The sequence below is a fragment of the Mangifera indica genome, unplaced genomic scaffold (assembly GCF_011075055.1).
Source record: "Mangifera indica cultivar Alphonso unplaced genomic scaffold, CATAS_Mindica_2.1 Un_0071, whole genome shotgun sequence".
Taxonomy (NCBI): Eukaryota; Viridiplantae; Streptophyta; class Magnoliopsida; order Sapindales; family Anacardiaceae; genus Mangifera; species Mangifera indica.
The window spans coordinates 20,229-37,162 of record NW_025401163.1 but is presented as its reverse complement, the minus strand read 5'-3'; the positions used below and the strand labels follow the sequence as shown (position 1 = coordinate 37,162).

The 16,934-nt window shown below is 32.1% G+C and overlaps 2 pseudogenes; both read left to right on the top strand.

Annotated features, from left to right (window-relative positions):
* Nucleotides 1–956: 956 nt before the first annotated feature.
* LOC123207319 lies at nucleotides 957–3,320 on the top strand (annotated as a pseudogene).
* A 1,066-nt stretch (nucleotides 3,321–4,386) lies between these two features.
* On the top strand, nucleotides 4,387–16,644 carry LOC123207318 (annotated as a pseudogene).
* The last annotated feature ends 290 nt before the right edge of the window (nucleotides 16,645–16,934 follow it).

Here is a 16,934-nt window from a genome sequence, read left to right as displayed (position 1 = left end):
GAAAAATTATTGGTTTTTTAAACTATAGAGAAAAAATGATATAAATTTTTACATTTTAATGTTTAGTAATAAAATAACAATTTTATCCCTCCAACTAATAGTTTTAGTTAAAGTTAATAATTCATTTATGAGTATTTGAATTTTTAAAACCCATAAATGAGATTTTAGAAACACATCATACGTTGGATGGGAATAAGTCCTTTCACTTTATTATAATTATTATCATCAAAGAAACATGTGCTACTATTGAAGATCTAAAGACCTTTTATCGATGGTATTCTAGTTTCCAATTACCACTTAATAATTTTTTTTTTATCTAAGTATTAATAATTATTTTTGCCATTTCAATATTCAATTTAATGTATTACAAATCTGAAATGTGTTTTTCAAATCAATAAAATTATGTATATAAATAATATGTGCAACTTTATATACAAATAATGACATTTCATTATGTGATTAAGTATTATTTTATGTGTAATTTAAAACTATCTAATTACATTGTGAAATGTCATTAATTATGTACAAGCTTGTATAATTTATTTGTTTATATAATACTACTTTTTTCATATTACAAAGATGAATGAAAACTTAAATGTAATGAAGTTGTTCTATATTTTTCAATGGAATGTATTATGGTTACATATAAACTATTTCCTAAACTAAGGCCAATGACTGAGGAAACCAAGAACCAAGATACAGTTGGCTGACCAATTTAATCAACAAACAGTGGGAATTCTCCAAATATGTAGGAACTTTCCTTAAGCAATTTAATTGTCCAAATTCATTAGTAAAAACTACAAGAAAAAAAGGAAAAAAAATAACTGGAAAATGAATAGAAAGGAAGGCTTTCCTTTGAAGAAAAAGATTTCCCACTTAGAAAAATGTTAAAATACAACAAAGAATCATCTCATTGTCCTGAAGCAAACCCAGAAATCATCACAAAATGAGAAAAAATGGCTATCACATTTACACCTTTCTCTTTATCATTTCTTTTGCTTTTGTTTTCTTTCACTATTTCATCAGGTTTTGATCAAGTGGGCGGCTGTGATTTCTTCCAAGGAAGTTGGGTTTCTGATGAATCTTATCCTCTTTACAGTACTTCAACATGCCCTTTCATCGAGAAAAAATTTGATTGCCAGAAAAATGGTCGGCCGGACAACCTCTATCTCAAATATAAATGGAAGCCCACCTCTTGTTCATTGCCAAGGTGCTCTTATTTTATCATTATTTCAAGCATGATTTTACCGGCGGAACCTATCAGGGTCAAGAAGGATCATTTGACCTCTATGGGTTTGAAAATTTTAAATTACCCTTTAGTATGAAAAATGAGCAAAATAATTTATAGATTTTTACATGGACCTTTTTTAGATTGTATCATTTTTTAATTAATATTTTATATTTTTTCTTTTATTTAATTTTAACCCTTCTTTATTATATCACGGATCCACCACTGATTTTGCGTAGAAATTAAAATTCTTTGATGTTATAATAATAATTGTAGTGCAGATTCGATGGCCAAGATTTTGTGAGGAGGTTTAAAGGGAAGAAAATACTGTTCGTGGGGGACTCTCTGAGCAGGAATCAATGGCAGTCACTCAATTGCATGCTTTATGCTTCAGTACCTCAGTCAAATTACACACTTGGTGAACAAAATGGTCTCGCTACTTTCACTTTACCGGTATGTATACTCATGGTTTTAAAAATTAAATTAAATCAATCAATCTAATTAGTTTAATCATCTATTAGTCAAACTGATTTCGATTTACTTAAAAACAATTTTTACAGTTAAACTGAATTAGAGCAAATTGATTTGGGGTTTAATCCATTTAAAACATCTAATTAGATTGGGTTAAAAAATAAGTTTGACCTTATTAACATAAAAAATTAATTTTTTTCAAGATTTTATTATAAAACCTGAAACAAATATAATTTTATTTATCTAAACTTATTTTGATATTAAAATAAGTTATATTGTATATTTAATGATAAATTATAAAATATTGTTTTGAATATTATTTTTGAACAACTAGTCGATCTGACCATTAGTTAGAATAAATTGTCCTTTCCACTAGGTTGATGTTCGATCCAGTTTTGAAAATATTGTGTATACTCTAGATTATATACATGCTTGCTGATGGGAAAAAATTTAAACCTATTATATGATTTATCCATAATCGATTTAACTATATTTCATAATCTAATTATGGTTAATATTTTATATATAATTGTTTATATGAGGAATTTTTTATTTAAAATTTATGAATAATATGATATATTTGAGTGATGATATCTAAACAAATGTATTGATGAAACTTGCAGGACTATGACATTTCAATAAAATTAGATTTTAAACCATTTCTAGTAGATTTAGTGACTGAAAAAATTGGGAGGGTTCTCAAGCTTGACTCGATTAAAAATGGCAATGCATGGAAAGGATATGACATGCTCATCTTCAATACTTATCACTAGTGGCTCCATACAAAAACCCTACAAAAGTACGTAATCCATTTCTAAGTAAAAATAAAACTATATGTATAAATAAATTTTACTAGTTTATCCATACAAATTGATGTGACAGATGAGATTATATTCAAGAAGGGAATAACATTTAGAAAGATATGAATCAATTGGTTGCCCTCAAAAAGGGACTTATTACTTGGTCAAAACGGGTTGACTCTTCCATTGATCCTTCCATCACCAAAGTTTTCTATCAGAGCATTTCTCCTACCCACTATAAGTAAGCTCTTTAATTATTAACGAGTAATATTATGTGTATCTACTTTTAAATATATAAATGAATATATATGTGATGTGTTTTTATATAATTGGATGTTACTTTATTTTTAATTTACACTCATTTAATAACACATCAAAAGTGTATTTATTTGTGTACTTAAAGTGAGTACACGATATTTTACTGTTACTCTTGAATTGTAATCTCACTCTTTCATGCCATTGGTTTATGACAGTGGGCAAGAGTGGAATGAAGGGACCTCAGCAAGCTGCAAGCACCAAACTCAGCCCATAAGTGGTTCAACATATCTGGCAGGTCCACTGCCTGCGGTGGCCATCGTGAAGGATCTATTGAGCAAAATGTCGAAGCCAGTGAGTTTGCTGGATGTAACAACACTATCCCAGTTGAGAAACGATGGGCATCCTTCTGTGTATGGACCTGTTGGCCAGAATGACTGTGGCCATTGGTGTCTTGCCGGTGTTCCTGTACTTGGGATGAGATTTTATATGCAATTCTTGTCACTTCATGAAACACTAGAAATTAAATTATAAAATAGTGAAATATAAGATTTGAAATTCAGAAATATTTCTGTTTTTATCATGCATGATTGAGAATTAATTATTATCTAAACATATAAAATCTTTCCAACATGTCTCATAATTTTCATAATTGATATAGAGAACTAAGGATATTTGTTTGTTTACAACAAGGAAAACACTTTTGATATATAATATAAGTACACAAATGATGTCATCGTGTAATTAAATAATTTTAAATAAAAAATAAAGTAACATCTAATCATATGATGATATATCATTTATGTATTCAAATTATATACTAAAAATGTGTGTACATAATATTGTTATTTCCCCTTGAATAAAATAGTGTATATACTTTTGGTATATAATTTGGATACACAATGATACGTCATCATGTGATTGGATGATTTTGAATAAAAAATAAAGTAACACCTAATCACATGATGACATATCATTGTGTAAACATAATATTTCTTTTTCTCCTTTAATAAAACTATGTGTATATATTTTTAATACAAAATTTGGATACACAAATGATGTGTTATTGATTTTAAATAAAAATAAAGTAATACCCAATCACAAGATGACATATCATTTGAGTTTTCAAAAGTGTGTACGCATGATATTGCTCTTTTCCCTTCAATAAAACTATACATATATATTTTTTGTACATAATTTAGATACATAAATAATATGTTATTATGTGATTGAATTATTTTAAATTAAAATAAAACAACATCCAATCACATAATAACACGGTATTTATGTATCCAAATTTTATACTAAAAATATATACACATAATATTACTCTTAGTTATCTATAGTACTATAACCTTGAGATTTTTGTCAATTAGTTTAAATCTTACGTTTAAAATAGTAGGATTTGTTCTAGTCAAAATGAGAATTGACCCTTCCAAAGCAACGCCAAGGCATCGGAGGAAAGAGACTTCTCATAAGCAAGAATAAGGTTAAGAGATTTCGATCTATTTCACCAAGGAGGTCACTAGCACAAGGAGGTTATGCTTCATTTGTAGATGCTTTGAAAGAGGATGATAGTACATATACTCACAAAATTATGGGTTATGTCAAGACCCATTATTAAGACGAACTATGCATGGGCCTATGGGAAAGACCCGTAAGCCAACCAATAAAAATTAAAAAAATTAAAAAATATATAAATGATTAATTTTACATGGTCTTGCAAAAAAGCCTACAAAGGCACAACTCGGGGTTATTGTCATTTCTGGATTTTGCTTTTCAACAAGCTATAATTTACAAATTTGTTAGTCTTAGCTTGACACAATCCGTGAGCTTGAGGGGCTGCACCAAAATAAGTCATGTCATGGCCTAACCTAACCTATAGATGTATTTATCAATGAAATATAAAGAATATAAAAAGAAGATGCACAAGGAAAGAACATAAGAAAAAAAAAGTGATATTTTTCTTATTTATTCATGATATAAAGGAGATATCAGTTTTAAATTATTTTTGAGTTAAATTCAAGTTTCAACTTATTAATCTTGAACTAATTGTTTTAAACTTGAACTAATTTTAAATTTGATCTTGTTCAGACTCCACTTTGATTGAATCTACCATAACAAAGATATCAAGAAAAATATATGAATCTATTTTAAGTATATACTCAATATATATTATTATGTAATTGAATAATTTTAAATTAAACTAAACCTAAAGAGATCTCTCAAACAAATTAAACCGGGAATTTTTAACGCAACCCGGGACAAAGTCAAACCTCCGAACCCCGGAATCTGAACCAATCTCATTTCCCGTCACGCTTGACTCTCACGAATTCTATAATCCAACAAAAAAATGTCATCAAATCTCCTCCGGTTCCTTCTGTACTGTTCTGACATTCGAATTTTCTCCAGAAATTCCACAAATCCAAATTCACTCTTCTCAACTGCAAAAACACTAACTTTAATGACAACTTAAATCACAATAAAATGTTGTCAATTCGGACAGCCGTGCTGTTCCATCGATACAGGGAGCGTCTTATCGGAGGCCATGAGCTTGATGCAATCAGATGCTTCCACGTCGCAGTCTGCTTTGCTCAGTAACATCGTGATCTTCATCTTAGGCTCTCCGATTTTGCTTTCTGGTTTGTCTACTTCAGGAATTGCCACAGCGTTCTTCCTCGGCACTCTTACGTGGCACGCTTTTAGACCCTCTGGATTTTTTCTTCTAGCTACATTTTCGTTATCGTAAGTTTAAACCTATGTATACACTTGTATGTTCTTGAAAGATTTTGAGAGTGTTAACTAATTACATCATGGCCGTTGATTCAAAACTACCTCACTTTAACAAGTGAAGATCAAAACTAAAAAGAGAAGAAAGAAATGTAGAAGACAAAAGAGAACTGCTGAAGATGATTTCTGAACTTCATGTATTTGGAAGCTTCTCCAGTACGCTTTTCTCTTCCAATCTGATGCGTTTTGTATGAAGCCAAAACTCACTGTCTTGAGAACTTCTGTTTAGAATTCATGCATATTGGGCTGCTTCACAATTGACTGAAATTGGGCCTCAAACACAACATTGGACTGAGCCTCTACTTCCTATCCTTCCTCAAGTCAATGTTGCTATAAGCAACATTAGACTTGCTTTGCTGAAACAGTACTTGCTTTACTGAACCAATCCTCCCTAGATCAAAAACCTTCTCTGAAACTGTGATTTCTAGTTTTAACTTCTGTCATTTTAATCATAGCCTTCACCTTTCCTGTAATTCGTCCCTGGAACTAAACTCCTACCAACTTTGCCTGTGATCAAAAGAAAACAGCTAAGCCAATTTTACACAATGACCACAAACCCATCATGTTTATAGAACTCACAGTGATTCTCATAAACCACCATTCCATAAATCCTTGCAACATCCTATCAGCACATGTTCCAAATTACTTCAGAACTATACACATTAAGGTTTGAAAATCTCTCTTCAACTATTTCACTCTTCTTAGATAGTTTCTTCCATTCCACCATATTTAGTTTTGATCTTAGCAACTCAAACCTGGCTATAGGTAGAGGTTTCATCAAAATGTCAGCCCCCTGATGCTCTATGGGAACATATTGCACCTTCAACTTTTTGACAGTCACCTGCTCTCTCACAAAATGCATATCTATCTCTATGTGCTTGGTTCTGTTGTGGAAGACAACGTTTGAGGCTAAGGCTCCTGCGCTCATATTATCACACTATATTATGGGGACAGAAAAGCTATCAACCTTCAGTTCTGACAGCAAACTCTTGATCCAAATAATCTCTGTTGAAGCGTGACTCACAACTGTATGCTCAACCTTAGTCGATGATAATGCTACTACCTTCTGCTTTTTGGAAGCCCATTAGACTAGATTTGAACCAAAGAACACACTAAATCCACTTGTTGATCTTCTGTCTTTTGGTCCACCAGCATAATCTACATCAGTATAAGACTTAATAGTAAAAACAGAAACTGGTTTAATCAAAACACCAAAGAACCTAGTCCCCTGAATGTATCTTGGAACTCTCTTGCAAGTCTACCATTGCAACTCAGATGGTTCCTTAAGAAACTGACTTAACTTGTTCACCACATAAGATAAGTCTAGTCTTGTGAGGGTGAGGTACTGTAAAGCACCAATTGTGCTTCTGTACAGCTTTGGATCTCCATATGCTTCACTATCACCCATAAATAGCTTAGTACATGTAGCCACTGGACTCTTACAAGGTCTAGTATCTTGCATCCTAGTTTTTATCAACAACTCTTCTGCATGCTTTGCTTGGTATAGATGTAATCCTCCATTGCTTCTATGAGCTTCTATTCCTAAAAGGAAATTGAGCTTTCCCAAGTCCTTCAATGAAAACTGACTATTCAAGTCTTTAATTAGATTTTGTATATAATCTTCATCAGGTCTAGTGATGAGAATGTCATCCGCATAGATCAACATATGCACTTTAACTTTTCTTTCTACTGGAACGAATAAACTAGAATCAAACATGGTATTGGTGAAACCCCTACTAATCAATGTACTTTTTAACTTATCATACCAGACCCTAGGAATAGAGTTGTGCATAATTCAATTCAAATTGTAAAGCTAAACTAAACGGTTTAAAAATTATAGTTTGGTTTATAAAATAGTTTAGTTTGAGTTGAAAATTTTTAAACCGTTTTTTTTTTCAATTCAGCTTGTGGTTTGAGCAATTTTCAAACTAAACAAAACCGTAAATCGTATTTAAATATATATATATATATATATATATATATATATATAAAATTATGTTTGACAAAATTTTCTAACAAATAATTAGGTGTACAATTTTTTTTTTCATATTTATTTTGTTATTTTTTGTACATATATATTGTATATATATTTTATATTTATTTTATATGTGTATATTATGTTTCAGAAAACTATAATTCAACTAATTTTATTAAATTATATATATATAAATGATTTTAAAATTTTCAAAGTATAATAGTTTACTTATGTATCATATAATATATCAAAAACTCAATTTACCATATTATGTATCATATTACATGATACACCTTCTAAAAATTAAAATAATAAATTACTGATAAAATATTATGATTGGGAGGTCATCATTTTGAAAAATATCACAAATACCTTTAATATTATAAAATTTTTCATATACACCTCTAATAGATTTATTTTCTAAAAAAAGGGTATCAATTCGTATAAGAAATATGTATCGTATCATAAGATATGTATTGTATTATATGATACGTTCATTGTATCGTATTAATTCGATACAACTTATGATATGTATCGTTTTCTATCTGCATTGTGTTATATCATAAAATATACTAATAATTAAGGTTCAAACTTTAATTCAAACAAGACCAAAACATATTTTTTCAGTTTGGTTTGAAACCTAAAATGGTTTAGTTTAGTCTAAAAAATTTTCAATCCATTTTTTCAGTTTGGTTTGAAAAATCTCTCAAACTACACCAAACGAGACCGTACACACCCCAACCTAAGAGCTTGTTTCAACCCATAAAGTGCCTTTTTGAGCTTGCATACAAATTGTGGTTTCTCTATATTGACAAAATCTTGCGATTGACTCATGTATACCTTCTCCTACAAGTCTCCACTCAAAAATGCATTATTGATATCTACTTGATGCACTGACTAGCTAAAGGAAATTGCTAAAGTTAGAGTAATTCTTATAGTGACACTCGTGACTACTGGACTAAAAGTATCAAAGAAGTCTATGCCTAGGGTTTGTTGAAATCCCTTAGCCATTAATCTGGCTTTTAACTTCTGAAGGGTCCTATCTGCATTGAGTTTTACTTTATACACCCATTTATGCACTACTGGGTGTTGATCAGCCTTAGGAGGAATCAATTCCCAAGTAAAATTTTTCATTAAGGCTTCATATTCCACTTGCATTGCTTTATACCAATCTGGATGACTTAAAGCCTTTGTTGTGCTAGTAGGCTCTCTAATCATAGATTCAGTAACAAAGGAAAAACTTTCTAGATGGTGGTAGATGTCTTGTTTTAGCCTTAGGTAGCATAGGATGCACTAATTTTCCAACAGATTTGTCAGTAGCCATATTAAGATCGTGTGGAAGATCAACAACTTCCTGCAGTGAAGTGTGAGTGTCTAATGATAAAGATATGCAAAGAGAATTATCTTTAGGTAGTTGGGTATGTAAAGGTTGATTCATTTTCAAGTATTAATCAGATGGTACAATAGGTTCAATAGGGCTGGTTTTGTGATGTTCAATGATACAGGGAGTTTTGTAAGGTTCAATGGTTGTATTAGGTTGTACTGTGGTTGCAAAGTCCTTTTAAGTGACAATTGTAGGCTTAGGAGTCAGTGTGTTAGGAATGTTAGACTTAGGAGTACTCATTTCAGATACTGCATGATTGGTGTTTTTATTATGAAACTGTAATGGTTGGAATATCCCATAGGATGACACTGAAGAGAAAGAACTTTAACTAGATTCAAATTGATTTTTAAAGGTTTGATCAGACTTAAATGGATATTCCCTTTCATTAAACTTTATAGAGGTTGAGATATATAATCTTTCATCACTACTAAGGCATTTATATCTTTTGTGTTTCAAGTTGTAGCCTAGAAACACACATTTTTTAGTGTGAAAGCCAAATTTTTGCTGATTATAAGGTCTCAAAAAGGAAAGCATGCACAACCAATAGGTTTCAAGTACAAATAATCTAGCTGCTTATGAAACATAAGGTAATAAGGGTTTTTATTCAATAGGGTAGTTGAAGGCAGTCTGTTGATCAAGTAAACAAAAGTTTGAAAGGTCTCCCACTAAAATTTCAATGGCATACAGGCTTGTGACAATAAAACCAAACTTATCTGTACTATATATCTATGCTCACACTTGACTCTCCCATGTTGTTGGTGTGTATAAAGGCAAAACATTCTATATTCTATCCTATGTTCTTGAAAATAAGGTAATACTTCTATACTCCCTACCAAGTCAATTTGCATTGTTTTAAGTTTGGTTTCAAGTTGTCTTTCTACTACCTTATGAAAGAATTTAAACACAGTTGCAACCTCAACATTTGATTTTAAAGGAAATAACCATGTGACCCAGTATGATCATCAACAAAATGGCATAATATCTAAAACCCTCTCTTGACACGACAAGTGCTGGACCCTATACATCATTGTGTACTAACTTTAGGGCTTTCTTAGCCCTAGACTGTGAGATGAGAAAGTGCCCTTGATGGTGCTTACTATAGTGGCAATCTTTACAAAAGGAAATATTCTGAAAATTACCATTCACATTCAACTGTTTAAAAACAATTCTCATGGCTTTCTCACATGGATGTCCAAGTTTCTAATGTCATATATCAGTATCAAATTTGTTTGCTAAGAAACTATTTTTATTATAAACAATAGCCTTGACACTTCTGGTGGTTTCATTGCCAAACATTAAGAAGATAGGTTAGGCTTTGTAAGATAATGGTTGGACATAAGAACAAAAAGCACTTAAAACTATACAGCCCATCTTTAAACACTCCTTAAAGCAGCATAATCCTAATGGCCTTGTTTGATGGGTGTCGAATCTACCAAAAATAAAATTTTCTACTCTCTCAATGAAAACTTGTAAATAGAGCAAGTAGAGTCATATCTACAGAAATTGGACTATTTAATCTTAAATCTAACAAAATAAAGTAAGGGGGATTTTGTTGTTTCTAATCCTACCAAATAAACAAAAATAAATTAATTCAGAATTAAATAATCAAAGCAATCAGAAAATTAGATTGAAACAATAATAAGGTGAGTTCTGGCCAAGTAATTCAGGTATGGTTCAATTCAATTGATCATCAATAAAAAGATTAATTTTTCCTTTTAAATAAACCGGTTATGAAACATCAAGACACTTGTTGTTCTGTTTTTCCTTTGGTGTCGGTAATTAAGAAACATTCTTTAATTACTTCTTTTGTTTTTCAATTAGTTATAAATACAATCTTAGAATTTAAATTAAAAACAGAATTAAGAATTAGAAAAGCCACCAATTCTAATCAACAAAACATAGACGCTATTTTTGTTTAAATTAGATTAACCTATTCCACTAACATACAGTGGCTATTCTACTTCACCAAGCATGCTAGTTAGCCACTTATGATTAAATCATCAAACAATTACGAATTCAATAATTTAATCTAGCAAAGTTGTTTTTAATCCAAAGTAAATAAGACGTCTCATATTTAATTGAACAAGACAACAATAAATAAAATCAAGAATAGATTAAATATTTAAAAGAAAAGAACGGGTAAAAAAGATCTCACAATCGTCGTAGAACCATGATCCCGATTACTCAACTAAAGAAAAAAGTTAGCCACTCATGTTCATGTTCATGGCTTCACAGAAAATTAAAATAAAAAATCTTATGCTAATTGAAGAAGAACCAGTCAAAGGCTACGACTATGTTTATTTTTGAAAAAAAAGGATGCTAAGCAGATCCCTAAAATACGAAGTAGTTTTCCTTTTTATAGTGCCAAGTTTACTTCAGTCATTAAGAAAAAAATTTTTATGCCAAATATCATACAAAGGCCTTGAATTTCCTCCAATTGTTAATTAAGTCCCTAACTGTTAATTTCTCAATAAATAGCGAGATTCTTCTTTTTCACAATCAGTCATCTCCTATGTATTTCGTCGTTTTTCCATCTTGATACTCGACAACTCTAAATTCTTTTTATTTCGTATCTTTTCTCAGATGCCCAATTTCCTAAAACAAACAATTAATCGAATAATTAATGAATTAAATACCACAAATCAAGGAAATTAGATGCCGAAAAATATGAAATTTCACACACTAACATTGTCCTACACAAAGCAAAAGTCACTTAGGAATTCAACAACCATATCATTATCTCTAGTAAACTTGGAAATGCTTAACAGGTTTTTGGTTATTTTTGGTACATATAGTATGTTTTTTAAAGGCCAAATGACTATTTCCCACCCAAGGTTTGATGTTTTCTCAAATGTCCCCCCTTTAACTATGGAAACACCAAACACCTACCCATGAGCAGTTAAAATTAACGGTGGTAAGAGTAAAATTGTCATTTTCTCTATAATATTAAAAAATAAACTAAAATATAATCTGTTTTTGCCCCCCTAAACTTTGAAAACTAAAATTTTCTCCCAGCCTAAGTTTTAAAAAATGGTAGTTTCACCCTAGGGTTTGGTTTTGAAATCTCCGACGACCATTTCGGCTCCATTGTCGACGGTCTCTCCCTCCCGAAGCACCCTCTCCTTTTGACGATCTGTTTCCTCCCATTTGCATTATCGATCGACGTCAGAGACGCCTTGGGAGACGAAGAACTTCGTCGGGGAAGGCGAAGTTCTTCGTCTTCCCAGACGAAGATGAAGTAGTAGTCTTCGTTTGGGAAGACGATCGTCTTCCCAGAAGAAGACCTTTGGGAAGACGACCATCTTCCCAGATGAAGACGATGGCTTCATCTTCGTCTTCCAAGGCGTCTCCGATGTCGATCAGTAATGCAAATAGGAGGAAACAGATCGTCGGAAGGAGAGGGTGATTCGAGAGGAGAGGTCGTTGGTAATGGAGCCGGAACGGTCGTCAGAGATTTCAAAACCAAACCCTAGGGTGAAACTGCCATTTTTTAAAACTTAGGTTGAGGAAAAATTTTAGTTTTTAAAGTTTAGGGGGCCAAAAAGAGATAAAATTTTCAGGCGTTAGGATTCTGTTAAATTTAATCGGCCATGGGTGGGTGTTTGGTGTTTCCATAGTTAAAGAGGGGACATTTGAGAAAACATCAAACCTTGGGTGGGAAATAGTCGTTTGGCCTTTTTTAAATGTAGAAACTTATTATAAAATGATGTAGGCAAAGAAACAGAACTAATATAAGAAATTTTCAAACACTCACCATTCCTAACTTGGAGCTGTTGAGATCTCACATAATCCTTTTTAATGGCCAGTTGATCAACCTTAGAGATGACATGATCAGATGCTCTTGTGTCCATATACCAACTCAAATCCTCTACAGTACTTGGACATGCATAATAAGATTTGGAAGAACAATCAGATATACAAGAAGTTGTACTACCTTTCACATTTGTTTGCTATACTACTTGGGCTATTGCTTGATTAGAAATAAGGACTAGTTGATTCTATGACACTTCATCTCTACCTTGATGATTGTGTAATACTAACTATGGTGGCTAAAACTGTGAATATACTTGTGGTTGTTGTAATTGTGATGATTGAAACTAAGAGTACACTAATGGTTGTTAAGACTAGTAAGGACAATAATTTGCAGAGACAATTGGAATTGGACTAGACATAACAAGACAAGCAGCATTAACCATGTTGTCATTATTGTTTTTTTGGCTTTCCCTTTGCCCTAAAAATGTAACATCAAACTTATGATAACATTGTAAGGTCATATGACCAGCTTTCCCACACAATTGACAAACAACCTTGGGTTGTTAGAATATCTTCCTTTACCTTTACCTTGTGTATAGGAGTTATTGTCATTTGCCATAGGTCTGAATGGCTTCTGCCCACTTCTCTCTACACCAACAATTTGTCCTAAGTTGGAATTAGAATACAATGCATTTATATCACCTCCTATCATACCTCTATTGACTAGATTGGTTGTAATACCCCTATAGTCATAAGAAAAAACGGGAATTTTACTAAGTCTCCGCTTATACTTCTGCGAACTTAACATATGCTAAACAAACTTTCTCATTTGATGAAGCTAGATTGGTCATAATAATGGCAATTATGGGCTCAAATTTTGGTCTCAAGCCATTTATAACAAAATTAATCAATTTGTCTTTTGTTATTTTTTGACCATATGCGACTAAAGTATCATACATTTCCTTAATTCTCCTAATATACTTTTACACAAAAAGATTTCCTTTCTTAAAATTCTATAATGTACTCCTAAGACTAGCAACTTTTACTTTAGACTTAATCATAAAATACTGCTCTAAGGTATTCCACACTTCATTAGCAATCAGGCAATTTGCTATATTACCAAACATATCTTCTAACATTGACGCAAGTAACCAACTCATCAATAATTCATCAAACCATTTCCAAACAAAGTAATTAAGGTTTGGTTATTTAGAATCTTTTAAAGCAACATCAGAACTAGTAAGCATAAATAGGGCAAGGCACAAGACTAAACCTGTAAGATGCTTCCTCAACCCATAGGCTCCTATTATGTAAAAGGCTTGAGCTCACCAATACCAATAATTGTTCTTGCTTAACTTTGGACAGGTAGCTTGTAGACTTGAGATTGGAAAAATGTTGAAGCTCACTAAAGCTGCTTTGCTAGACTTTCCACTAATTGACCTCTGTTCAGGAGTCATCAGACTCCCTGTTGTGAACAATCTCGAATCTTAAGCCATTAGACACGAGTCATATGCTTTGATACCATGAAAGATTTTGAGAGTGTTAAAAAACACAAGGACTCAATGAATCAAAATATGGCTAATCTTGTGAACAAGAAATTAGGGCACACAAAACATAGAGTTTTTGAATATTCCTCAGAAATCTTCGTTACACTTTGATAAACCAATTTGTAGTTTTTATACAACTAAAATGTCAAATTAGCAGTATGAGTTTCAATCTTCACACTTGTAAGTCCAATACATATTTCCAACATGATATTAGAGCAAAAGTCAAACGACAAATCTAACAGTCTAAACTATTTCTGGATACAAGTGACAACGTGTCCAACCAAAAATCGGATGAGCCAAATGACCGGTCTAGCAGCCTAGGTGGTTGCACTTGAGCGAGAGTGTTAGAGATTAAAGTCTCACATCTAATAAATGCAATATAAGTAAGTGTTATACAAGTGTGTGGATTGGATTTTAACACAAGCCAATTGGTTTTGTGTAATATAAGATTCAATCTTCTCAATATATATTAACAAGAAATTAGGGTACACAGGACATAAGGTTTTTAAATATTCCTTAGAAATCTTCATTACATTTTGATAAATCAGTCTGTGGTTTTTATACAACAATTGAGATGCCAAGCTGGCAGTAACTAACTAATTACATCATGGTCGTTGATTCAAAACTAACTCACTTTAACAAGTTGGAATCAAAACTGAAAAGAGAAGAAAAAAATGTAGAAGATAAAAGAAAACTGCTGAAGATGCTTTCTGATCTTCATGTACTTGGAAGCTTCTCAAGTAAGCATTTTATATTAAGCCAAAACTCACCGTCTTGAGAACTTTTACTTAGAATTCATGAATATTGGGCTGCTTCACAATTGACTGAAATTGGGCCTCAAACACAACGTTGGACTGAGCCTCTTCTTCACAGTTCTTCTGGTTTTTGACTACAGAGGGAAGTTAGTACTTGACTATATATTTTATGATAGCTTTTATTAGTATGTTTTAATCTCTTCGATTTGAATTTCATTCACTAGAAATTATATAAAAAATATCCCTAGTGTTACAAAAATAAGAATAGTTATAATATGCCATTGTTCATAAGTAAATGAACAATACTATATGTACTCATTTTTTATACATAATTTATGTATACAATGTTGTGTCATCATGTAATTAGTTAATTTTAAAATATGTGTTATTATATGCTAAAGAAACATCCAATCATATGATAACACCTCGTCTGTGTATACAAATTGTATACTAAAAATAGATACACATAGTTTTATTGTAAGTAAATATACATGTATTGGCTTTAATACTTGACTGCTGATATACTTTGTGAAAGAATGTTGTTACTGCTACTAGACGATGATTTGCTGTCCTAGGAGTAATAGGCTTTCTGAAAGTTGAAAATTGGGAAGTATAAATTTTAGAACACTGCTTAAGCATCGGAATTATAGAGATTTTATGGTTCTTTTTTCTTCCAATTATAAGTTTGACTGGCAGGGATTGCCATGTTTCTGCTCTTTTACATGCCTTTATGTCATGGGCTGAGTGGTCTTTTTATGTCTCTCAGAGTACTGCAGCAACGAAATTAAAAATGGATCAAAAGGAAGCACAAGGGGTTGCCGAAAAGAGGAAAGGAAAAAGAGGTCCAGGTAGTGTTGTTAGTTCCAGTGCTGCTGGTTGTGTCTTTGCATTTCTTTCAATATATGGAGTAGGGGGAAAGGCATTTTATCGGCTTTGGCAGCTCGGATTCGTTTCCAGTTTTTGCACTAAGTTGAGTGATACTGTCTCAAGTGAGATAGGGAAGGCATATGGCAAAACAACGTTAAGTATAGTTCTGCTTGGTCTGAGTGGCACTTTCTTCAGCTCACTTGATGAAAAAGTGTTTGGAAATAAATGACTAGCTAGGGATTGAAATTGATCGGGTTTAATTGAAAAGGTGTTAACAGCATTCGAAGTGCTGGGAAAACTACAGGTAAATCCATATCAATGAACAAAAATATGATTAATAAGCTAAAGGATAGCACCAGAATTTATATTAATTATATATACAGACAGAAGTACAAACATATATGGTTGCATACCCATACATGGGTCATGTTATATTGTAACTTAAAACTTGTTGCCGGTGAGGTGAAAATAGGCTCAGATTTAGAGATTCCCAAATGGATCAACATTTTAAGCTGTTGGGCTAAGATTGGTGTACAGTTAAGGCATTTTGTGAAAACAAGATTAGTTTGAGTATATTGCTTTCACAATGTCCCAATATTGAATTCTAACGGACCAAGTTAGTGCATCATGAGCAGGTATCTAGTTACAACATTTAAATTAGTTCCACGGGGAACAGAAGGGGCTGTTAGCATTGAGGGAACGGTTGCCGGAATTTTAGCATCAATTATCTTAGCATCTTTTTGTTGTTACATGGGCTAGGTAACGCCACTCATCCCTTCGTATCATTTAATGTATATATTGATATCTCGCATGACCTAAAATGGGATATCTCAAACTTATTGAACTATTTAGAATAAAATGGAAAATCTCTTCATTGCATCGGTGTTTATCGTCGGCTCAGATGAAAGAGAGCGTTGGAAAAATGCCGAAAAGTGAAGCTCAATAGTAAAGTGAAACTACTATTTTTTAAAGTTCTAAGGGTAGTTACAGTTTGAAAATTATGAAAACCCTATGTTTGAGGGAAAAATATTAATTTTCAAAGTTAACAGCAATTGAATCATAAGTAGAATTTTAAGTTTTTCAACTACCATAAATATGATTTTGAGATT